The sequence below is a fragment of the Eutrigla gurnardus genome (genome assembly GCF_963514095.1).
Source record: "Eutrigla gurnardus genome assembly, chromosome: 3".
In the NCBI taxonomy this organism is placed as follows: Eukaryota; Metazoa; Chordata; class Actinopteri; order Perciformes; family Triglidae; genus Eutrigla; species Eutrigla gurnardus.
The window spans coordinates 6,410,522-6,436,332 of NC_139917.1; the positions used below are offsets into that span (position 1 = coordinate 6,410,522).

Here is a 25,811-nt window from a genome sequence, read left to right on the forward strand (position 1 = left end):
TGACTTAACTAAAGTGTCTTGACATCAGCAGTCAATGGAGGAGTATACAGGAGAGGATGAATGGTGCCACAGGGTGTTATTCCATGCATCCATCCCATTCTCAGGGTGTCAAAGACCAATGTTTTGTCCTGGCCTTCGGCATCACACCCGGCACCCTTCAGTGGCTGTATGAGACGCACCGCTATTTGACATAAGTCCAATGTAAACTCCTCTTTGTCAACATTAGAGGCTCTGAGCTACTGCTCTGAAGTCAGGTGATGTTCTCTAAAGAGCAACCGAGCCTTGGGAGGTTGGAGCTGGATTGTTGTAGAAGACTCATACCCCCGAAAGGCTGTGCCATCAGCGTGTGAATGTGTATGAATGAGTTAGATTACATTAGAATGTGTGTGCTTGGGTAAATGTAGACTGAATGTAGTGTAAAGGACCTTGAGTAGTAAAAAAGACTAGAAAAGAGCTGTAGAAATGTACTGTATGTCCATATATTAGGATATTCTAATGATTTTGTATTCTACAACAGAGACAGCTCAGGGCTGTTTTAACACAAGTAAATGCTTTTATTTTAGTCATTCACAGTTTTGCATTGGTCGGAGTGATATTATTGGTTATCTAGTGTGGTGGATTCTGAGGTAACCTGACAGTCGAGGCAAAGGAGAAACAAATCCAGAGTTCTTCAGTGTGTTACCCTCAGGGCAGAATTTTGTCCAGGAGCCTCCTGAAAACGATCCTGAAATCAAACTTCAGAGTCGTGCACTAGAGATGTTGTATGTGACCTGACATTGTCAACGTGGGCCCAGGTGTTGCATTGCCAACAGCTGTTTTTCTAGTACTTGTTTTATAGTTTCAGTGTCTCAACTGCTCCTTGAGCGGACTGGTGGCGTGTCCCTACATCTCTTTACTGTGTGTGCTCTACCTTGTACTGTCTTTGTAGTGCGTGCTTTTCGACAGGGTAGTGCTGTCTCACATGGGAGTGGCACTTAGCGGACGCTCAGTAGTGCTTCTGGTGACACACAGCGCCATAACACCACTGATTAAATACGATTTTTACAGTATGGTGGTAAAAAGTATGAACTAAATCGGTATAGTTTTGCGTTCTTAATTTTAATCACAACCGCTGCTGCTTCCTCACCATTCCTCCTAGCCATTTTCACAAGTTTGCACTTTCTCCTGCTGCTACGCTGCAACCCTCCACCCAGACCTTATGTTCTTAGCATCGGTGTGCTTTGCAATGATAAGAGAATGCAATGTTTGACTTAATGTAACACAATATATTACACAACATTAACTCTCTCTCTCTCTCTCTCTCTCTCTCTCTCTCTCTCTCTCTCTCTGGCTTTCTTTATGTTAAGAATCTCACATAATCACATCATGGGCATTATTTTTAAATTATTGGAATTCTGTAGCTTCCAGGGCGGCCGGTGCAGTCCCACTCTGTCCAGACCTGTTCATTTTTGAGTTGTTTGAACCTCATAAAGTGTGTGAGTATGAATGCAGCAAAGTGTTTGATATCTCATATAAGAGATGATAGTCATCATGGCATCATTAAATGTAAATGTTTGTTGTATCTGATTGAGAAGATGATTTGCTTGAGTTTACCATCTCATCACGTAAAGAGGGTTTTGCTTTGATTAAATGCACGGTCTGTTCTGGTTTGATTTTCTCCTCTTTTGATTGGTCATTAACCCTACAAACAATCAGGAGACTAAAAACCAACACTTTTTGAAATACATAAACCATGTCCATATGCATATCAAGTATTCCAGATCAACTGTTCACAAGGCGACGTACGTAACGTAGCGCAATGCAATGTAACGCAACGCAGCGTAACGCAACGCAGCGTAACGCAACGCAGCGTAACGCAACGCAACATAACGCAACACAACGTAATGCAACGTAACGTAACGTTACATACTGTATATAGCAGCCACCCTTTCCCTGGACTTTCTCACTTGTTCGACTCATTATTAGCTTTCAATAATGGTTGTTGGTTGTAAATCACTTGGATGTATTGGATGTATTAAAAAAAATACTAATTCTGATTATCGTAAAAAGGCTGAATATTGAACCTATAAATTAGCATGAAACTTTGTATCTGTAGCATCATACTATAACAAAACAGCAAATTGTTGCAGATCAGAAAAGAAGGACGTTTTTTACTAAAATATGACCGAATCTATTTATCAACCTGAGGGACATTCAAATAATAATTAGCTGCATTTATTTTCTTTGGAAAACAGCTAAATGTGACCAACGGACACACTGTTGTGCCTATTGACTTTGGAAGAACACTGGCCAATAGGACGAAGACATGACCAACCAATGGTGTGACTCTGCCACCCAACACTGAAGAATGAAGAGCTGCTGTTTGAAACTGAATCAACTCACCATCATAAATGAACATTCAGCACCGAAGAAAACCCCGCAGATCAGCAGGTACGATGGAGGGATGGACAGATGGATAGATAGTTGGAAGAAAAAGAAGAAGACATAAAGTGGGAGGGGGTGTGGAAGCAATTCTTTGAACACCTCTCAGTCATAAATATGGAAAAGGAACAGTGATGCTGAGCCAGCCCTCCTACGAGCAGAATGTTATCCCTGGCACAGTGAGAACCTCCAGCGAGGAGAGACACAGAATACAGACAAACACATGAATGAATCCCTGACATGAGAAGTAGAAGCAAATACACATAGAAATAATCGAGGTGGATAAGGTGACATTCCCTTGGTATTAAGGTTGTTCTCATTGTGTATGTAGACATTTGAATTTGGTGGTTTTTTATGTTATCCATGTTTGACCGTTAAGTAATAATAGCTAAATCTTCACTTGACTGAGCACGTGTGGAACAGAAATTCCTCATACATAACACCCCGAAGGAATAATGTTGGCTATGAGATATCAAACACATGTACAAGTAAGCTTTACCTTCAAGACATTATATGAAGCAAAACAATATAAAGCTCGGTTTAGTACAACATACTGGAGCACAACATGCAGTTCTGGTGTGTGGACAACTGAACATGGCAGCCATGTATGGAGGTTGTCCTTAATGTGCTGCTGGAACAGCGTCCATTCGTCCAGATGTTGGAACCTGCTGCAGGGATTTGCTCTCATTCGGTCAGAAGGGCATTAGTGAGATCCAGCCCACAGAAGGAACCCAGACTGGAACCCCGGCCCCTCTTGTTGGAAACATTTTGATCTAAAATGTAATCATGTATGCTGTTGTCCCTTAATTGGAATTAACTATTAATATTAAAAGCATATATACAGAAGATAAGCTTAACTGGCTTGACATGGAGCACTGAATTGCTGGTACATAATGTGCAGAAAGATTTGCTCTATAAATAGAGAAATTGACTTTTATTTTGGCGGCCGTGTAGGCGAGCCGTAGGGTGATGGAGGTGTCACATGTTAACGCTGGAGGTGGAGAGGTGATGCAGTGACATGTGTCTCATTATCACTACAGCAGTGCCAAGCAAATGCTCTCTGGACCTCCGCTCCTCCTGTCGCTTTATTTCTTCCAGGATTTACAGACCATTTATTGAGTCGGATGCAGTTGAAGCCCGTTTTACTAGAAAAGAAAAACATGACGATCAAAATAAACCAAACAGTAGTTCATTCCTGTAGTGCATTCTTTATCATTCGCATCAGTTCTCCGGTGCGTAACGTGGCCGACATGTTAACGTTGAACACGGAACATCAGGGAAACATTGCTCATGAAAACTGACTGTGTTGAAGCATCACTGATGTACACATCCTCCGGTCCCACCAGTCCTGTCCTCGGCCCTCTGCTCTTGAATCAACTAAGCGTAATACAACTTGCTCTTTACATTGGTGACAGATTGTTTTTGCACCTTGTGTGGTAATGGAGGTCTGTTGAGGATAGAGTTGCAGTATATTTAGGATTCTTTTTGTCAACACTGTAGCAGCAAACAGTACCAGAACACACAACTATTCTTTAGTGTCCGCACATAAAGCATCAGCATGCAGGAGGTTCAAAGTTAGACACTCCAGCCATTGACGGGATCCTAGAAACACCAGCCAATGATGGAATCATTTGAGTGAGAATGAGAATGATTCCATCCAGTCCATATAGGATGTAATCATTCTCACCATGCATTGGGACAGAGCTACAACCTGGGCTCATCTGGAGACCAGTCTAACAGCAACTTGAGGTCTTTGAGGACATAAAACATCCATTTAAATGGCTATAAAAGACCTACATTATTGATCATAGTTGTTTTAATATAAATATATCATATTCCAGCTGCTGACATGATGGAAAGACTCTGAATAGAACCCTATCACATGCATGTCAATGGTATGGGGAGTGTATTTCCAACCTTCCCTCTGGCTGCTGCTGCTCCGTGTGGAGTGAAAGAGTTGCCATTTCCACGGGAAGCGTGGTTATGGGGTAAATAGTTGTTTATTCATCGTCATGGAGTAGATCTGGCTGTTGACATGAATTAGTGAGTAAATAGGAATCACTCTCTGCACTCTAAAAGCTCTTCTACTGATTAGTGAGTGAGTGTGTGTGTGTGTGGGGGGGGGGGGGGGGGGTATTGAGGAGAGGGGGGCTTTGGATGGAGCGAGAGCGATTTGTTTATCCAACACTTCTCCCTCAAATCTGATTAGCTCAATGTCACATTGAAGACTTGGACCTCTGTCTCCAGTGTGTGTGTGTGTGTGTGTGTGTGTGTGTTTTCCTACATCCAAGCATTTTGAATCTGATATTCAATGTGATCACTATAAGAAGTTGCTCTGTCTCTGTCTATCAGCCACACCCGTCCTCTCTCCTGGTCTCATCAGCATCGCATGAGTGTGTGGAGGAACTTGGTCAGTCTGAGGTCACTCACAGTTAAAAGGTGGACACAATCTCCAAACACTCATATGGATTTAACCTTGGAATGGACACGTTCTCTCACACTCAGGCGTCATAGAAATTCATGAAAAAATAAAATATTCATGTACATTTATGAGTGAACTCACAAAGATGAAACCGGACACAGGCAACTTCAGAACACAGAGATATTATTTAGATTTAATTTTCCTCCAGGATGTTTCGGCCTCCTTTTCTCATTTTAATAATCACATTTTCTTCTTGACATGCCTTTTAAAGTGATTGTTTAAGGGTTGAAACAAAAATAATAATTTTATTTCTAAGCAATTTCCTCAAAACCTCATGGATGCTGATGATTATAATGCACTGTAGTCATACTTATAATCATTATCTGATTATAGCCCTGAATAATTAGTTATAAGTACTCATAAATATGCATAATGATTTATAACAATAATATGAACACATTATTAAGCATTTGTAATTAAATAAGGTAAAGTATCATAATACTTCATAATTGCTGGTCACTCACTTTTTTGCAAGGATCATAGTATATTATAATTCCCATAGTTGTAATTTTATCATTTTTAAATCATTTTTCAAATCAATGTTATAATGCATTATTATTATTATTGTGTGACTATAATTTACTTTTTTGATTTAAGGAAAGTAAAACTTAAATTTGAAATGTTGTTCTTGCAAAGATTTAATGATTTATGATTTTATTTTGAGCACCCGATGACCAATTACAGTAACGTTAATATAATTCATGTTAACGGTGATTTTTATTGCATTTTTAAAAGATGATATTGTGTTACAATTATGGAAATTATAATTCACTGTCATCCCTGGAAAAACAATGTCAGCAATTGTGAAGTGTTTTGATACTGGAACTCAAAAAATGCTCTATATCTACTTACAGTATTGTGTTATTGATATATTGCTTTATCAATATTATAAATATTGTAATGAAGCATTATAAATATATGTTTGTATAATAATAATAATTATTGTATAGTGCAATACTTCATGTCTGTTGAAGGCGGAGGCATCAATTACTATGAAGCTATATATTTGAATGAATAACAATAATAACAACAACAGTAACCCGTAACATTCTCTGTAAACGTTGATCTCTGATCTCTGAACACAACAGTTGAGTTGCTTATTATTTATGTTGATATTTTAGGGTTCAACCAGTTAGAAAGGAAACACATTCAATATGTTTCATAACTAAACACCATAATTAATGTAAAGCTGTTCTGACGTGAATACTGTATGTCATATTGGGTTTATTGATTAATTACTGTATGCCAAATCATTTTTATTGATCACCTACTGTATATCCAATCATGTTTATTGATCAACTACTACATGTCATATTAGGTTTATTGATCACCTACTGTATGTAATATTAGGTTTATTGATCTACTACTACATGTCATATTAGGTTTATTGATCACCTACTGTATGTAATATTAGGTTTATTGATCAACTACTACATGTCATATTAGGTTTATTGATCTACTACTACATGTCATATTAGGTTTACTGATCACCTACTGCATGTCATATTAGGTTTACTGATCACCTACTGCATGTCATATTAGGTTTATTGATCTACTACTCTACATGTCATATTAGGTTTATTGATCACCTACTGTATGTCATATTAGGTTTATTGATCTACTACTGCATGTCATATTAGGTTTATTGATCTACTACTACATGTCATATTAGGTTTATTGATCTACTACTACATGTCATATTAGGTTTACTGATCACCTACTGTATGTCATATTAGGTTTATTGGTCTACTACTGCATGTCATATTAGGTTTATTGATCTACTACTACATGTCATATTAGGTTTATTGATCTACTACTACATGTCATATTAGGTTTACTGATCACCTACTGTATGTCATATTAGGTTTATTGGTCTACTACTGCATGTCATATTAGGTTTACTGATCACCTACTGCATGTCATATTAGGTTTATTGATCTACTACTCTACATGTCATATTAGGTTTATTGATCACCTACTGTATGTCATATTAGGTTTATTGATCTACTACTGCATGTCATATTAGGTTTATTGATCTACTACTACATGTCATATTAGGTTTACTGATCACCTACTGTATGTCATATTAGGTTTATTGATCTACTACTGCATGTCATATTAGGTTTATTGATCTACTACTACATGTCATATTAGGTTTATTGATCTACTACTACATGTAATATTAGGTTTATTGATCTACTACTGCATGTCATATTAGGTTTATTGATCTACTACTACATGTCATATTAGGTTTATTGATCTACTACTGCATGTCATATTAGGTTTATTGATCTACTACTACATGTCATATTAGGTTTATTGATCTACTACTACATGTCATATTAGGTTTATTGATCTACTACTACATGTCATATTAGGTTTATTGATCTACTACTGCATGTCATATTAGGTTTATTGATCTACTACTGTATGTCATATTAGGTTTATTGATCTACTACTGCATGTCATATTAGGTTTATTGATCTACTACTACATGTCATATTAGGTTTATTGATCACCTACTGTATGTCAAATTAGGAAAATACTTGATACCATTTTCGATACCACGGGGAGAAAATGAATAAAAATGAAGAGGCAGGATTTTTAAAATAAAGATTAGAACAATACAAACAATATCAATAACACTCTTAAAAGAGTTGTCAGACATAGTGGGGAAAAAAAGAAAACAGTAACACAACTGTAGGGTGTTGATATACAATTTATATTATATGTCGTGTATATTTCCTGTTTCTGGTGACTTGGCAACATAATATTGTTGCTGGTCTCATAGAGTTGGTAGAGCAGGCTGCTACTGGTTCTGTCTGGTAGCTGGTTGACTTTTCAGAAACACGGTATTGTGTTATCCTGTTGTTGAAACGGGAGCCGTGTGGAGCCTGACATGTTTGTTCCGTGAACAGGACCGCTTTGAAAGGACGGTGCACTCATCTGTTGTTTCCGACAATCGCTTCTATTTCTTGGGAACTCAATTATTTTTTTCCAAATATGTGAATGACACAATACTGCTGCTGCCATCTGCACAATGTGCAGTGCTTTCTGTGCACTTCAACTATTGCAATTATTGTCATACAGTCAATACAATTCAGTGCACACAAATGAACCCCGACTCCCCTTGTGATGCTTTGTTTGACTTACTCTAATCGTTGTTGTGAAGTAAAAGAGAAAATAGTGTGTGTGTGTGTGTGATGGGGGGTTCAGACTTGACTGAAATAATTACAGCTGTAATCCTGCTCCACTTTGTGTTTGTCTCCCTCCATCACAAATACACAGTCCTGTGCCTCTGATTCAGCTGTGAATCTAATACTCTGCAGGCTTGAAAGGTGGTTGTTACAAGTTGGCAGGTCAGTGTGGATTCATGTCAGTCGGACATGTGAATCACAATTCCAACAGTGAACCCGTCCCCCAGTGGAGGACAAAAGGAGCTCTATGTTTAAGCTCTATGTTTATATGTTTAAGTTAGGGTTGACAAGAGACACCCTGGGGGCTATTTCACTAAAGCAGGATTCAAATCCAGGATTACAGAAACACCGAGGCTAGACCTCGTCTCTCCAGTGCATCCTGGTTTTATACATTTCACATAGGCCGAGCCAGGATGAAGAGAGCGACTAGGAGAAGCCAGGATGAAGAGGAGCGAGTAGGAGAAGCCACGATGAAGAGGAGCGACTAGGATAAGCCAGGATGAAGAGGAGCGACTAGGAGAAGCCAGGATGAAGAGGAGCAACTAGGAGAAGCCAGGATGAAGAGGAGCGACTAGGAGAAGCCAGGATGAAGAGGAGCGACTAGGAGAAGCCAGGATGAAGAGGAGGGACTGGTAGAAGCCAGGATGAAGAGAGCGACTCTATATATATATATATATATATATATATATATATATATATAAATATAAATATATATATTTATGTTCACTGACTAGAACACAGGAGACCGGGGTTCGAATCCCGGTCAGGACGAAAAAACATCATCCAGTAAGGGTCCTTAGGCAAGACCCCTCATGATATACCGGCCTACCTCAGGCATGAGCGAACACAAAAATAGAGTCATACCGGCTCAGACGTCGCCCGGGTCAACAAGGTCTGCGTCAGTTGCTAGGGGACCAGGGCAAACTGATGAGAAATGGGCTACTGGAACAAAACACAGATGGACGAGGGCAGAAAATACAGAGTTGTTGGAATGCTACTATACAAGCAATCCCAGAAAGAGGGGTTACATGCAGCGAATGTGGGACCATTGGATACTTCGAAACCCACAATCAGGGCTAACAAAGAAACAGCTGTTAGCCCAGTGTTCCAACATCCGTAACCGAAATCTACTATCACAACTAGAGATTAATGAAATACAACAACGATGCTACGGCAAGGGGGATCCAGGACAACAGGTCAGCGGGGGGATGTCATCCCCCCAACCAGCAATTGGGTACCAAGCCCCAACAGATACCAACAGCCTCAACACAATAGCTGCTGACCTGAGAAGGAAGATCCTGACCCAACTAGAAACCTGGAGCCCCCGACGAATACCGAAGCTGAGTTGCCAAGTACCTTCAGAAGATCTACTAGTGGATGTGAACGCTGCTCCGATGACAATCCCCACAGGAACCATCACTGAGACCAACAAGCTGATACACAGTACAGCAACAGTAACCATGGAGATGCTTGGGTACAAGGTGGGCTTGGGACATAACAAACAGTGCCCACCATGGAAGAGACGGTTAGAGGCCAAGATAAAGGCAACACGGAGAGAAGTTAGCCAGCTGGCTGAACTGCAGAAAGGGAACATGGTGAATAAAGTGGCACCCAGGAAGTACAACTCACTCTCCATACCAGAGGCACTCGAAACTGCCAAACAACGACTAACAGCTCTGGCCACCCGGTTGAAGAGATACACCAAGGAGGGAGAGGCCAGGAGAATAAACAAGCTGTTCTCCACTGAACCAGCCAAGGTGTACTCTCAGTGGCAGGGAAACAACAACCAGTCAGACCCGCCAAGAGCTGAGGTGGAAAAATACTGGAAAGACATATGGGAAAAAGAGGCATCACACAACACCAATGCCCAATGGTTAGTGGACCTAAGAGCTGACCACAGAAACCTCCCAGAACAAGAACCAGTAACCATCTCAATGGAATCCATCCAAGAAAGAGTGTCAAAGATGAAGAGCTGGACAGCACCAGGCCCTGATATGATCCATACCTACTGGCTGAAGAAGCTAACTGCACTCCATGAACGCCTAGCAGCACAGATGAACCAGCTGCTGAGGGATGGGACCCACCCAGAGTGGCTAACCCAGGGCAGGACAGTCCTAATCCTGAAAGACCCCCAGAAGGGTGCCGTCCCATCCAACTACCGGCCAATTACCTGTCTCTGCACAACATGGAAGGCCCTGTCAGGCATCATTGCTGCAAAGATGCGTAAGCATATGGCTCAATACATGAGCAAGGCACAGAAAGGAATTGGCAGTAACACCAGAGGAGCCAAGCACCAGCTACTGGTTGATAGAACAGTCGCCCAAGACTGTAAGAAGAGACAAACCAACCTGTGCACTGCCTGGATTGACTACAAGAAAGCCTACGACTCAATGCCGCACACATGGATACTGGAATGTCTGGAACTGTATAAGATCAACAGGAACCTAAGGGCCTTCATCCAGAACTCGATGGAAATGTGGAAGACAACCCTAGAGGCCAATTCAAAGCCGATTGCCCAAGTCAACATCACCACTGCTGTTCTGCATAGGCCTGAACCCCCTCAGTCAGATCATCACGAAGAGTGGCTACGGGTACCGATTCCGTAGTGGGGCAACAATCAGCCACCTGCTCTACATGGATGACATCAAGCTGTACGCCAGGAGCGAGCGAGAAATAGACTCACTGATCCACACCACCAGGATCTACAGTGATGACATAGGGATGTCATTCGGATTGGACAAGTGTGGTCGGATGGTCTCAAAGAGAGGCAAGATGATCAGGACTGAGGGGATCGACCTACCAGAGGGCAACATAGGTGATATCCAAGACAGCTACAAGTACCTTGGCATCCCACAGGCTAATGGAAACCATGAAGAGGCCGCAAGGAAATCAACCTCAGCCAAATACCTCCAGAGAGTAAGGCAGGTCCTGAAAAGTCACCTGAATGGTAAGAACAAGGTCCGAGCCATCAACATGTACGCACTACCAGTCATCAGATACCCCGCTGGTATCATAAGCTGGCCAAAGGAGGAGATAGAAGCCACAGATATCAGGACTAGAAAGCCCAAATCCCAATGGGCCATACCACAGAAAGTGACTGAGAACAACAGGGCCAAGGTTCTGTGGGACTTCAGCTTCCAGACTGACAAACAGCTCCTGGCTTACCAACCGGACATAGTGGTGGTGGACAAAGAGCAGAAGACAGTGGTGGTGATAGATGTGGCGATCCCAGTTGACGCCAACATCAGGAAGAAGGAACACGAGAAAATTGAGAAGTACCAAGGGTTGAAAGAGCAGCTGGAACAGATGTGGAAGGTCAAGGCTAGCGTGGTCCCCGTGGTAGTCGGGGCACTCGGGGCAGTAACCCCCAAACTGGGAGAGTGGCTCCAACAGATTCCAGGAACAACATCTGAAGCCTCAGTCCAGAAGAGTGCAGTCCTAGGAACAGCCAAGATACTGCGCAGAACCCTCAAACTCCCAGGCCTCTGGTAGAGGACCCGAGGTTGAGGATGACACAGATACCACCCCACCAGGGGTGAGAAGGAGATTTTTATATATATATATATATATATATATATAATATATATATATATATATATATATATATATATATATATTAGGGCTGTCAAAGTTAACGCGTTAATAACGCGTTAACGCAACATCCTCTTAACGCCGTTAATTTTTTTAACGCGCGATTAACGCTCGGTATTTAAAAAAAAAAAAAAACGCGCATTGTATGATTTATGGCCGTCGGTGGCACCTGTAGTCTTGATCCAGAGGGAAGGTGCCTGTCCACAGGCAGCGGTGTTGTGAAAAGCCGTGCAATGCATTCTGGTGGCGTTGCGGCGAATGTCGAGAGACGGCGCGCGAGTTGGCCGCTCCTCATTTGCCTAAAGTATAAGTCGAATCTACTTTATGCTAATCAGAGGCGCCGGGCTCGACTCGCCGCCTCGGGAACGCTCGCGAACGCTCGCTAAAAGTTGTTGTTTAAAGGAGAGCGCCTGTCAATCATCCTCTAGTGGCAGCCCACCAAGCGTGCAATACTGGGAAGCGGCGCGTCCACACGCGTTTAAAATCGATTTGTGAACGGCAAATTCACCTTCAAAAGACTGCCAGATGGTTCAGTCGATAAGACCAAAGTCATCTGCGCGTACTGTGGGTATGAAATGAGCTACCATAGAAGCACGTCCAGTCTGAGATATCACTTGCAAGCCAATGCACTTATATCCTAACTGTACTTATCTCCTGTTACACTATCTCCTGTGACATGTTCACTTTAATTGTTTGTGATATATTCTTATAACCCTGTTTTGATCCCATGTTTTGGTAAGGGGATATTTGAAGTGTTAAATAAACATTTTCATAAATCAAGTATATTTGCCCTTATGTTGTTAAAAGTATTAAGAATATGAAAAAAATACATTAAGGTACATTTAGAAGAAGAAAAAAAAATGTGCCAAAAAATGCGATTAATTTGCGATTAATCGCGAGTTTACTATGGACAAAATGCGATTAATCGCGATTAAAAAAATCAATCTTTTGACAGCCCTAATATATATATATATTTATATATATATATTTATATATGTATAACTCAAAATCCTGCTTAATCTACTATCGTATTTATTCTTTTCAATTTGGTTTTCAATGAAGTCAGTCATAAGGACGATATATAAATAATACAATAAATCATATTGATTTGTCTATGTTGTCGTCTATAAAGTGTGCATCTACAGCTGGTGAGGGAGATATAATGTACACATACAGGTGCTTCTGCTGATGTACAGCAGACACTGTCAATGACCTAAGCCTCAGCTGTATGGTATGTTCATCTTTTGTTTATTTGTTATAAATAGTCTGCAAAAGTAAAGGTAAACTATACTATATATATATATATATACACACACACACACACGCACGCACACACACAGAGCTACAAATTCTAGCATTGTGGATTGGTGGTTGTAATTAAAACGTGTTCTACATATTAACTTCCACTGCTCACTTTAGGGCCAAGTATACAACTGTTAATTTGTGCAAATACCAAGTAACTCATTGAATAGTATATTAATGACAGTTTCAGTTCAGAGCTGTGGTTAGTAAATGTATATTTTTTGGCTTTGCATTGAGTCGGTCCGCTATAATTGTCTGCCCTGCTTTTCCACAATGCTTTATTACAGTGCCGTATGTACTTGTTTGCATATTATATGCTTTATTTCCACATATATTTCCATCAGAAGTTTCAGCTGGCTTGGTGAAAAGTCGCCAAACGCATCTTTCCTTGTCTGCATTAGGAAATCTGTGATCGGCAGCTATTGAAGAAAGCCGTGAACACGCATTTATCCAAATTACTTCCACCTCCTAGTCGCTCCTCTTCATCCTGGCTCGGCCTATAAAACCAGGATGCAGTGAAGAGACGAGGTCTAGCCTCGCTGTTTCTGTAATCCTGGATTTCTTCAGGTGAAAGTTGAGCACCGAGCACCATGGATGTATGGTTGGTCGGCCATTTGGTGGTGTGGTGCATGTTGAGGATCCAATCTCACACTGAAAAGACAATAGAGATGTTTCTTTTAAATATAGCCAATATATTTTTGTGATTTATTCATTATTATTCAGGTTGCATCGTGTCCAAAGTAAAAGTAAACATTGGATTGTTTTAACCCTATTTCCCCTCAACTAACACAATATTTATTTTTGTCTTCAACTGATGAATCATCATATGGTGCGCCGGTGTCAGCATTTATGTATCTGCTGTATTATCTAGGTAAAAGGACTAGTGTTGTTAGTCTGAGTATTATGATTTTTTTTAATCTTGCCTTGGTTATAATAGCCCGTACTAATAACATACACAGCATTTTGGATCAGTTTAGAGAAAACGTCCATCATGCGTCAGATGTGAACCAGTATGACTTGGCCGGATCTCATCTCCATTGTTGTCACTATTCAGTGTTGTCATCTAAAGCACAAAGATGCATACAGGAAGGTGATTCATGGCGTTTTAGGGTCCATGCTAGTCAGGATCTGCTGAGTTATTATTTCTAATTGTATACATTTCCTTGTCTTTGTCTCCTTAGTCTTGGAAGCACAGAAGGGAATGACACAACTTGGCAGCGGACCAGTGCCATTCCACTACTAGACCCCTCAACAAGTTGGTAGGTGGCACTCGAGTCCTCTCACTGTCCCTCCATCTGTGTCTGTTGTGTTCCTCAGTGCTTGGCATTGTCTAGCAGCCTCTCAGTCACTCCCTCTCCAGTATACGTTGCTGCCTATCCTGTTCATACTGGTTTCAGCTTCTCTCTCCAAATCTCCCATTAAAAAGTGAGAAGATGAGCACCAATTTGCCTTGATTAGGCCATTCTTCTTGCCGTTGGAGGGAAAAGAAAGACAAACTGCGCTCTGCAATTTGAACACGTGCGAGGAACAAGTGATTGCGATCAATAAAAAAAAAATGAGCAGGAAGAAACAAAGGAGAAAAATGAACAAGTAAAGGAATGAATTGCCAATTTCGGTTCTTGTCAAGTGTTTTTTGGAAGGCAGCTCTTGAGGAGAAGCTGTTTCCGCCGAAGGACTCAGACAGCAGTGTATGTGTATCGGGGGGGGGGGGGGGTTCTTAGGATTCAACAGCTGATTATCAGACGTTTTTCTTTTACTTCCACAATGGTAAATGTGGGATTACAAAGTGATGTATGAGGTGTTGTTAACCTCCATTTGAGTCTCTGAGTCTTTTCACAATGACGGTTGCCAAATGCTCCAGTTTATATATATTTATATATATATATATATATTCTGACATATTGTTTGAATTCTGACCTTAACCTTGAGCATCAAAACTTCTCAACTCAGATGTTTTTAGATGGATATGAATGATACTGCTGTCATATTTCTTTTAGAGTGACAAATCTCCACAACACATGATTCCGTATGTGTAGGGCTGCATGGAAACACATCTGTGATGAACATATCAGAGGGACACCGTTGTACAGAGACGAGATATAGTGATTTTCCACACATGTACACAATATTTCGGACATTTTGAACTTGTGTCACAGTTTTGGTGAGAGGCTCAACACAACCGGGTCCAGTGTGCACTCGTGGTGGCGGAACAATCCAAATATCGATAATATCCAGTGTAATGAGATCGATACATTAGTTTCAGTTTTTCCCCTGTATGCAATGCGGTGGTTTCATCAAAGTGGCGACCTGTCTGTCTGTGTCTCTAACTCATTAATAATTTAAAGCACAAATCACAAAAACACTTAACGGTCACGAAAATTCATTCAGATTTAGCAATTTGATGATGCATCCACCTTAATTATTAAAAAGTATCGATATCGGCGATACTGGCACTGTAGCCTATTTACTTGGTATCGGATCAATACCAAATCTTGCAGTATCGCACACCACTAGTGTGCACGTTAAACAAACGACATGTTATCACACCTTCACTGAAAAACCCAAACCAGTGACACACGTAGCAGATATGAACAGATAACTTCTGATTGGCCATTGTAGTGGCTCTCCCCACCTTTAACTTGAATATCCAGGCTGCATCTGAATACCGGTGAACTAATACACAGTTACACAGTTTTAATCAGCTGATATTAGCATATTGCAGATATATCATATTGGTGCATGCATTGGCCAATACGCAGAAATATTTAACATCATGGTTTTAGGTTTGTATATCATTCTGTAGCTTCAAAGACGCGTTCATTATGTATTCAAGTCCAAACATTCACATTCTGATTTTAACATCAGAATGATATTTTTCTCAGCCCATAAACATTTTTTCCGGGGTGACCTGATGTAGGTTTCTGTATGATGACAACCTGATCCATAGTCAACTGATTGACATGAGTTGCTCCAGTTTGTCTGTACAGGAGTGGCCACTGATCTCCGACCCTGTAGGTGGCTCCTGTGGACCACAGCACAGCTGGCACATATTAGCATTGGAAAAGCACATCTGCGGTTAATAAAAACGCTACTGTGAAAAGTAATCCTTTAAAAGTACGACAGAAAAAATGGAGCTGAGAGAGGGGGGCAATATCAAAAATTCACAAATGTGCAAGTTTATAAAGTCGCAGATTTGCTACTTTGTTACGATGCTAACAACCGGCATCTATGCTAGCTAACTTCCCATGAATGTATGCATTTGTTTTTCTAATGAATACATCACAATGTGTGACAGCGCCTCGTTAAGGTCCCTAGGGTGAGATGGTTATTGTTGGTTTTATTTATACGGGCCAAATTGTCAACTTATGTGTTCATTGTTTGTGCGGTTGGCATAAGATGCTAGCGGTAGCTTTCACTTGTCATAGAGGAAGTAAACAAGTTGCTTGACCGGATGTTTGCCGTTGCTATGACAACAAGTGAAACAACAGTGGCCCTTATTTGCCGTCGTACAAACAAACTTATATGTTAATGAATAGTTTTTCACAGACTGTCACACAGAACAGACTTATACTGATTTAAATGGCGTTGTTGATGGATATTTTTTTCAAGATTTTATATAATATCTCATTATTAAGCAGACATTTTATCTTTAAAAAAAAAGCCACATGACTCAATATAGCATGTTCCTTTGATTTGAATCACTGGAGCTCATGAAGCTGTGAGTTCTCTCACTGCAACACTACACATCATTAAATACATACAGCATGCAAGTTGCCTCATGATGTGTAGACACACATATACGGATGCATTCAAACGCTGTGAACTGTGTCTTACATATTGCTTGTGTGTGTTTTGCTCATAAACACAAGCTGCAAATCAGAAAGCAGTCAGACACGTTTTACTGTGAATATTTTAGCTTCCTGTATTCAGCACATAAGAAGCCAAAATCCTTCACTTCTGATAAAAGATCACTTTTATTGATCACCTATAAAAGATCACTTCTATAGGTAATTGCTGTTGATTCTGCCTCAACCAACCTTCATCGCTTCATGTCGACCTCCTTCATGCATCCCGGAACACACACATTCAATATTTTAATGCATGTATGGTGTAGACAAAACATTAAATATTGTGACATCTTGTATAAAATGAGAGGAAAACTAAATACTTCAACAGCAACTGAACATGTTACAAGCACTATGAGTGTTTGTCGACTAAAGAAGTGCTGATGCATCATTGCGCCAGCAGAGTTACACAAGTCGCAGCTAGTTTGAGCTTCTGTCTGTGTTGTTGGAATAAAACTGAACACCATGAAACATCACAACTTATTTTGTTTTCATTTTTCGTGGGAGACTGAACGACCGGCTGCCAAACACCCACAGCTCTCCATGTCAGACAGAAGTAGACGTTTGGGCTCGATCACACTGATACTGGAACAATTTAGAAACAGTTCATAAGAAAAGTAGAACGGCTGGGGACGTTGTGGATTCCAACACCACTTGAATGCAGCACAAATGCAATATCCGACAATGTTAATGTGAAAAAATTGTGAAATTTGTTTGTGTACACAGAAACATCCCCCCCCCCCCTAATGGGCCAGTATAGTCCATTAGCTTCAGAAAGCCCCTCCATCCACACCTCCCTTCCCAACATGACATTACTCATGCTGTGATTGGCCGGCTCTGCGTTGCTGAGAAATGATGCTGAGTTTGAACAAATTCTTCTCTTAAGTAGTCTTTATTCATTCGTTAAACAATGACTTGTGGCATGCTGGTACTACTGATATCTCTACTGTCTGAAAATGTACACCATAATTTAAACAATATCATTCATGTCTGTATCTTCATCTTGATCTTTTTTTAAAAGTTTGCTTGTAGACTTCATCCTTAACATCAACTTGACTGTTAACTAAATCATGAACACCTGACTTGTTGAAGTCTGGAATATTCAAACTAGATGGTTTCTCTTTAGAATGGTTCTTAATTTGGTCATTCACAGAAAATATTGGAGTACTTGCTTGGGGCAGAGAGTAGTAAAACTGTGAAAGGAACATTTTCTAAGTCGTCTTTACCTTTCCAACTTAGGTATCTAGTGTGAAAAATGCCTGCAGTGTTTTCTGTTGTTCTTCTTCATCGCAGCGACGGACTTTGGGGTGAGGAAGATCTACAGCATGCTTCTCTTAGTTTAGGTAGCTGTGGGCCACAATGTCACTCAAATCAGTAGTTATTCTCATCTTCTGTGTTGTTTCCATTGGTGAAAATCCCCACCCCAAAACTCACTGAGCCACAGCATCCCTCCAGCCTGTCAAAATCAGATTTTGACTTGTCTCCACAGCAGTCTTCAATAACAAAGACAAACAAATATGCAATATGATGAGACACCAGAGTTTTTATCTTGACGTGCATTTTTGTCATTGTACATGTCTGTGGTTTGGCTCAATCCCAGTAACAGTCATACTGTTCTATCCATATATATGTGCATGTGTCACAATGGCACTTGCCAATTCCACTTTTATGGACTAAATTAGATTGGAGTTGCCAAGGCCTGAAATGTCCAGCCTTCACTCTGAGTATCTAGCGGATGAATGGATAAGGGTCACCTTCCGTTCTTGTTGCTCACCGTTTTAGACGATCATAACAGAAAGTGTCATTTTATTCAGCCTTGGCTCTGTGGCTGTCCTTACACTCTCACTGTGACCTCCTTCAAACTGAACAAGCTACAGCTTAACTGCTAGCTCTACACAAAGCAGGAGCTCTGGGTGGTTATCCTCGTTTTCAAAATGGATAGTATACACTGCCATGGCAAAACATTACATTAGTTATTTGTGTATTGATGTATGTCTTCTATGAAGACAAAAGGTGAGAAATGCAGTCCATCTGTCTTCACATTGGTGATTTATCTTCCTTTCTTTTTTAGTTCATCTGTCAGCTGCCCTTGCTGCCACCAGTAATCTGTCTATGACTTTCATTCTTCTTACGCTGAACACCTCTCGCATGTTTTCACAACACTGGTCTGGAGAGTTTGGTGTACAACATTTACAATAAAAATAATTACCAATGTATAATCAATATTATAGGAATGAAATCATTTTAATGTTGTATGCATTACTATTGAGAGATGTCAGAGTGATAGGGTTGCTGCTACCTGTCTACACTCCATAAGAAATATGTTCTCTTGCTCCAGTAAAGTTGATTCACTTCTCTGGTAATGTTGTAATCCTGACTTTCCCCTTTGGCTTTCTAGTCTGCGAAGCCTTTAATAAGAGCAAAAGGGGTCATGGTTGGTGGCAAAAAGCAAGCACGAGTAGCTCATGTTTTCCTTCCCACAACCACCTGAATACACTATGAAGTCATGGTGACAGTCAGAGAACCTCCACCTGTGGATCTGACTATGTGTCTATCTGTCCCCCTGCTCTGCATGCTCTTCCTGCCAGCACCTTTTTTTATTATCAAATGCAGTTATGTTTGACACTTTGAAATATATATGTCCTGTTAGTAGAAATGTTCTAACAACAGTCGAAAGACAACCGTGCACACAGGCTGTTCTCATACATTGTTTGCAAATATATTTACATTCATTTATTAAATTAATGGACAATATGTCACCAAAACTGCACCATCAAGAGATGTAGTCCGGAGGCTCCAGTTCATATTAAATGGTATATTATATTCAAAGGTTTTCTCAGCCCTGCCAACGGTTACTACTTGGTTGAGCAATGGATCACAAAACTCAGTTATGGATTGGATTAGCAGGTGGGCTGCTGGACAACAGGAGCCTGGGAATGAACAGTGATGAAGGAAGACACACACACTCCCCTTTGCAGTACACACAGAACGATGCAGAGGTGCAGGAGAGCAGCTGTCAGCTGGGCTTTGAGTGGAATGATGTCATCATTTTGTCTAATCCAGACACGTCAAACAGACCAATTATGTGACACCATCCGTTGCTCGTTGCTCTTTGAGCTCTTTCACATTTCCCACTTTAGTAGAAAGTGGCAACCTTGATTCCTTGAAGAGATGGACAGGGAGGAACAGCAGTCAAACAGCTGGTTTGTTGTACCCCTGTATTTTATGATCACTTTCAGATCAGCAACAGTGTTCATGAAAACATTGATTCACTATTAATTAAATTCACAATGTGGCATAATGTGAGCATATATATTCTCTCTCTCTCTCTCTCTCTCTCTCTCTCTCTCTCTCTCTCTCTCTCTCTCTCACACACACACATAAAAAGACACACTGTTATGACAACATAAAATACAGCAAATTATATGATATGGAATGCAATCAGGAGAATGTTGTTGATATAATAATTTGCCATTAGCAGCTGTTTGCACATGTAAACATCATAAAACGATGGTAGTGGTTGAACTGGATGTAGCCTGCATTCAATATAGAAATATCAAGGTCAAATTTCACTGCGGTGAGAACAGCGCCTTACAAGATGCTACACAAACGATGAATAATTACAACTTATGAATACGAACAGGCGTATTTGTAGTCCTGCTATGGTTTGAGATGATCACAGCACAGTGTTACACTTCTTTTGTATGTCATGGGTGCTGAAAAGACTTTCACAAAGGATACACACACATATTTGTGTGTAGCTCCTCCACCTGCTCCTTCAGATGCATATAGGAATTGGGATGCCCTTCAAGATGGAGCACTGAGAAAGATTTTAGGGTCTCAAGCTGGAAGATCGAGGGGACAAGAATGCACCAAAATAATGGGGAAGGCTCAGAACCAACTCTCTAAGCAAAAGGAGAAAAGAAAGAGCAAGCATGACTCAGGATCCAAAAACAGGAATAAAATCATAACATGTATTAATGGAATGGTATGATGCTAAGTGTCTGATAAAATCAATACATTGAGTCCCACCAGTTGTAAGGACAGAACAGCAGACAGCAAGACAGGCAGCACTTTAATAGGCTGAAGGTGGACTTGCTGCAACATAAATGGGATATTTACAGTGCTTAGTTTGATTTGTGCCAGTACAGTGAATATGAAAACAAGCGGCACAGTGAAAAACTGCTGACAGTAATGACATGCAAGTAGCTACGAATAAAGATTTAAAGCTTTTAAAATAGCCCAGTCTATATGTCCATACATCAAACGCTTAACAAGAATGAGCCCAGCTTCTAGCAATATAGATTGGAATTGTGTCACGAATATGAAAAATAAACTCCTTGTTTGGTACCTTTGTACAATGTCTTTTGTAACAGACTCACACTCTCATGCTCATAATCTGGAGGGATGAGTCTTTTCATAAATTCCTATGTTAACAATTTGACCCGAATCTTAATTAGACCATGATGTGGTGTGTACGTCAGCTATATAAATGAATGAATGAATCATGGGCTTTAGGGAAGAGGGAATTTGGTTTAATGAGGTGTCTTTTCTGGGACAAAGAGAGAGAATGTCCCATCATCAAGGCTCTTGTACTACAGTGACTGTGGCCATTCATAGTTTAAAATGTTGTGGCCGACAGTCAAAAATGTGGGAGTTTCAAATCCAATAAAGTAGTTTGCTCATAAAATTGTTTCCTCTAGATCCACAAATCAAATGGTGACATTTCTGAAAAGCCTATTTTGCCCTGAATGCTTTGAAAAAATGTGCGGTATGTCTGGCATGGTGACAAGATGAGCCTAGAAACAAGAGAAAATGTGCAAAAATAGCTGATTGGTTAAAACCTGGTTAAAAACATGTGAAATGCATGCTCGACTAAAAACAGCAATAATTCGGCTCACTTAAAGGTGCTATTGATAACATTGATAACAAGATGTCACACTTGCAATCGCTTCCTTTGCATTCACGTCACAACACAGCTGTTGCTCGAAGCACATGCGCCCTCAATGGGTTGCCAGTTTGTTGCACAACCTGCGATTTCATGATCGAGTGGAGTGAAACTCACACAGACTCAGTCATGTCAAGTGATGAATATTTTGTGGTATGAATTCATTTTGCAACATGTAGCTATACATTTGGGTTACTTTGTGTGGTGGTGTTTCAAAATTCATGTATCGTCATGATCGTCACCATTTTTCCGTTTTTTCCCCGCTAACTGGCAACCCCAAAGACTCTTGACCCCTGACTATGCAGAGATACCACGTGATACCAATGTTGTTTTTCTATTGGCTCACAAGCCTTGCTAGAATATAAAATGTTATCAATATGACCTTTAAGGAACATAAACAAAGAGGTGAACAAAACCCCTTCTCAGGTCAGTCACCTGCTCTTGGGGAATTGCTTTTACATTTCTTCATTGAATTCACTAAAACATAGCACATAGAAGCTGTAAAGGCAATGGATTTGTCAATATATAATTGCAATAATCAAAAAGTAATCATCTGCTCAAAATAGGCAATGGGGACTTCTGACAACAGACCACTGATGCATGGTTACTGTCTGCGACAGTGAAGCCAGGAGTGTCTCATTAAGGAGAGAGGGCACAACCGGCACAAGCTGGGAGCACCTCCCAGAGCAAGAACCAGTAACCATCACAATGGCATACATCCAATGACAATGACATGAGTCTCTGCCATTGTGGAGAGCACCAGACCCTGATATGACCTACATCTACTGGCTAAAGAGACTTACTGCAATCCATGAACACCTGGCAGCTCAAATGAACCAGCTGCTGATCGATGGAACCGACATGGAAGCTCCTGTCAGGCATCATTGTGGCTAAAGAGCACATGGATTAATACATGAGCAGGGCCCAGAAAGGAATTGGAAGGAACACCAGAGAAGCCAAATTCCAACTCCCGGTTGACAAAGCAGTCACCCGTGCCTGTAAAGTCAGATAGGGAAACCTGTGCACAGCCTGGACTGATTTCAAGAAAGTCATGACTTGATGACACACACGGATATTGGAATGCTTGGAACTGTAAAACAACTCTAGAGGCCGACTCAAAGTCAATTGGACAAGTTACCATCAAGTGCAGCATATACCCTTAGAGATGCTCTGTTCCCGCTGCTGTTCTTCATAGGCCTGAGTGACATGCACCATGTAACCATGCGCCACCTCCTCTGCATGGATGCCATCCAGCGGTATGCTAGGAATGAGTTTCACAGATTTAAGGCTGTTTAACATCAAATTTAGGTTCAGATTCCCAGCCACACCTACAAAGTTAAAAAGACACAGATGTGTATAAAAATAGTTCCTTTGTTACTAAATATGATGTAAATACATATGTTGTCATGGATAATTTGTTTTCTAGAAACTCTACAACAAGGAGTAAAAGCAAGGTCAGTCCAGCAGGCAGGCACTTTCACAAGGAAAAGTTGTTTGGAATACTAGTCCAGTCCAGTCTAGTCCTTGAGTCGGCTACTAGGTTTCCTTTGCACCGGAGCGTCAAAAAAGTGCCACTTTGCGCCGGATTGCCAGCCTCACAGCTCTCAACACAAACGAAAGGTATACGTGGATCCAAAATTTCAGATCATGGACCCAACCCACACACACAACAAATGGGTTGAATTACTACTTTCCTTAATTTAGGAGATGGCAAGCATTGAAACCACAAACTCTGGAGATTAGCTTCATCAAGTGATGGGAGGAGGCGATCCAGTCAGCTGGAGGGCGAGGACCAGAGAAGATCTCAGTGAGACAGGGCAGCAAGGCTCACAGCAGAGCGAGGGGAGAGAGAGAGAATTGGCGCCAGAATCTGGCGTCTTCCTTATTCAGACTGGAAATCAAGGAGGCTAAGCAGAGTCCAGGTGAACTGTGAACAACAGGGTCTTGAGTCTCTTACGGAAGATGGGGAGCGACTTTGCGGTCCTCACATCGGCAGGGAGCTCATTCCACCATTGTGGTGCCAGGACAGAGAAGAGCTGTGACCCGGCTGTGCGACCTTTGCTTGCTCTAAGCGCTGGTGGTACCAGCCGGCCGGCTGAGGTGGTTGAGCAGAGTGCTCTAGCTGGGGCGTGGTGTCTGACTAGTGCTTGGAGGTAGGTTGGAGCGGTTCTGTTGACAGCCTTGTAGGACAGTACCATCGTCTTCAATCTTATGTGAGCTGCTACAGTGAGCCAGTGGAGTTTGCGGAATGAGGGGTCACATGGGAGAATTTCGGCAGGTGATAATGATAGATACAATTTTAAAATACCAAGGGCTGAAAGAGGAGCTAGAAGAGATATGGAGAGTAAAGGCAACAGTGGTACCGATGCTAATCTAAGCACTCAGGGCTGTAACACCCAAACTGGGACAGTGGCTCCAGCAAATTCCAGGAACAACATCAGAGATATTTTTCCAAATAAGATACTGCAAGTCATCCATTTAGTAGATTCCCCCCCCCCCCCCCCCCATTTCACTGATGGACTGTAGGTCTAACTGGCTTTAGACCAAGGGAGTAGGTTTGATATTGAGATTGGTGGGGACACAAAAGTGCTCCAAGGCAGCACTCATGAAAGTTGACGTTTTTTTGCATTAGCAATCATAATTTCACGTCATGAAGATGTTATAGGTTAGATTACTTAATATTAATTAATTACATTTTATAATTATAAAACCACATGATCATCTAGAATCTGAGGTTTTATTGTATTTCCACCACAAATTTTCTTTATTTGTGTTTTTAAACCGTTGCTCTCTTCTACACAAATACATGCAAATAAGGATTAAAAATAACTTTAAAAAAGTGTATCTCTTTGGCATTAAATATTCTCTTTTATTCAATATCTGTATTGTTGAGCCTCTACCTATACACCCTTGAAGTAACTTACACTTTGACTCCTAAAGAAGTCTCTTATATCCACTTTTCTTTTCTTTGACATCCTTCAAATCCTGGACAGCACACACTAACGCACGAACGTACACACGTACACACGTGCACGTACACAAACAGACACAAACACAAATGTAAATGACACCACTGATATTAAAATCCATCTCGCTGACGTGACCCAGGAAGAACAAATGCCAAACATGTTGACAACTTCAACACTCGCAGTTGCAGATAACATGCACTGCCTCTCGTCCGGTCCAACTAGCAGGTTGCAGGTAGTTTTAACAAGCAAAAGGAGTGACAGTGGGGACAGCCAATCACATGTAAGTTAGCGAGAAGCCGGCAGCCGATCAGGGAGTGGTATTTAGGTTAGAGGCGGGACTTCTAGCAGAGACCGAGATAACCCTTTGTGTGCCATAATCATTGACTAAACACTACGGACAGCGGTTGTATTGATAGTGACTACACAGTAGCGGCTGAATATTGGTAGGGACGTGTCCCTAGCGTCCCTACCCAATTCCCTTTGCTTTAGACTAAAGAGGGGAGCCAATTGTTCTTCAAAAGAAGAACTCCCCACTCTGCAGTCCAACTAAATGATATAACAGGACTAGTTTGCTACTCTTGCCCAGCCTTCCCCCTCAGGTAAACACTGAAGACAGACACTGTGGAATTCAGTGTACCTCAGGTTAAAATGTTAAACTTTACCCTCATAGAGCATCCTGTGTTTGTTTTATTTATTCATTTGATGCCTTTGGTATCACTGGCGTGTACTACAAAGCAGCATTTGAGTTTATCGAGGTTTAACTCTGGGTTTTCTACATCGGTGGTTCCCTTTTTACCGGAGTAGACCACCATGATAACTGATGCTGCACACCTGATCTGTTCAGGAGAAGGTTAGGTTCAAAATATCAGATCACGTCTTATAAAAGCACTGCCTACTATAAAAGTTTGGTTTGCCGATAGTGAGATATAACCTATTACTCAAATAATAGAAGTTAAAGTCATAATTCAAGGGAAACGCAACACAATTTAAACTGTCAACTGCAGAAAGGACAGGTGGTGAAAAATATCAGACTGTGAATTTGTCAATTAACAAGTT

General features: G+C 40.9%; 1 protein-coding gene across 5 annotated transcripts in view; it reads left to right on the forward strand.

Annotated features, from left to right (window-relative positions):
* The window catches only part of LOC311010747 (teneurin-3), a 317,927-nt gene that overhangs the window by 16,263 nt on the left and 275,853 nt on the right, over positions 1-25,811 (forward strand). For all 5 annotated transcript variants that reach the window (XM_084005346.1, XM_084005347.1, XM_084005350.1 and 2 more), the window contains exon 2: positions 14,175-14,252. The gene's annotated coding sequence lies outside the window, so the exon portion shown is untranslated. The remainder of the gene's footprint in view (positions 1-14,174; positions 14,253-25,811) is intronic.